The following is a 667-nucleotide window of genomic DNA, read 5'->3' as shown; positions in this document are numbered from 1 at the left end:
CCCGCAGGCACCTTCCCAGCAAGCACGGCGCATATTTGCATACGACTCAAGTCTCGGCTTTTATTTTAAATAAAAATCCAAAGACAGATGATAGAGTCTCCTTATGAAGACTTCTCTCCCTTTCAGAAGGGTCTGCCGTTACATCCTCAACTTTGGAAACTCTGAATGGAAAACTGCATCGACTTTATTTTCACCTTTATCATAAAAGGGGTTTGCCGACACTGCCACCCTGCTTTGGAAACCGGCAAAGCAAAAAGGGCTTCTGTCGTGAGTGGCACACGTAGGGCAGCTCGTTTGCTCTACGTGCGGAATCGACATCAAGAGATTTCGGAAGCATAATTTTTGCTATTGGGGCAGCTGGTGATCGTTGGTCCTGGCGCCCCTACTTACGGTGTTTATAAAACAGAAATTGAAGTTAATCGTTGCGTTCTTTTTGTGGCAGGGTGGTTTTTGCCCTCTTTTTTTTTTCTTTTCTGCTGTGGATGTTACGTATCTCGCCTTTCAAAAACTTCGATTTTTAAGTAGAAAGTTGTGTGAAGTGAACCAATATACTTTCAAGAGCTAGATTATGATTTTTTTCATTTTCGCGAGTTAGGAGAGTAAGTGACGTATTTTTCCGCTGGGCCACGCAGCCGGGAGAAATGTCTACAGTTTTCTTGGATGTTTG

At 43.5% G+C, this 667-nt stretch overlaps 1 non-coding gene across 1 annotated transcript; it reads left to right on the top strand.

The window, feature by feature from the left end:
- Positions 1-251: 251 nt before the first annotated feature.
- Positions 252-384, top strand: LOC138077316 (U11 spliceosomal RNA). The gene has a single exon (XR_011144764.1). It is a non-coding gene; the product is annotated as a U11 spliceosomal RNA (small nuclear RNA).
- Positions 385-667: the final 283 nt, after the last annotated feature.

The sequence above is a fragment of the Capricornis sumatraensis genome, chromosome 3 (assembly GCF_032405125.1).
Source record: "Capricornis sumatraensis isolate serow.1 chromosome 3, serow.2, whole genome shotgun sequence".
Classification (NCBI taxonomy): domain Eukaryota; kingdom Metazoa; phylum Chordata; class Mammalia; order Artiodactyla; family Bovidae; genus Capricornis; species Capricornis sumatraensis.
Note: the sequence above shows the minus strand (reverse complement) of the source record. Positions and strands in the feature narration are given on the sequence as shown.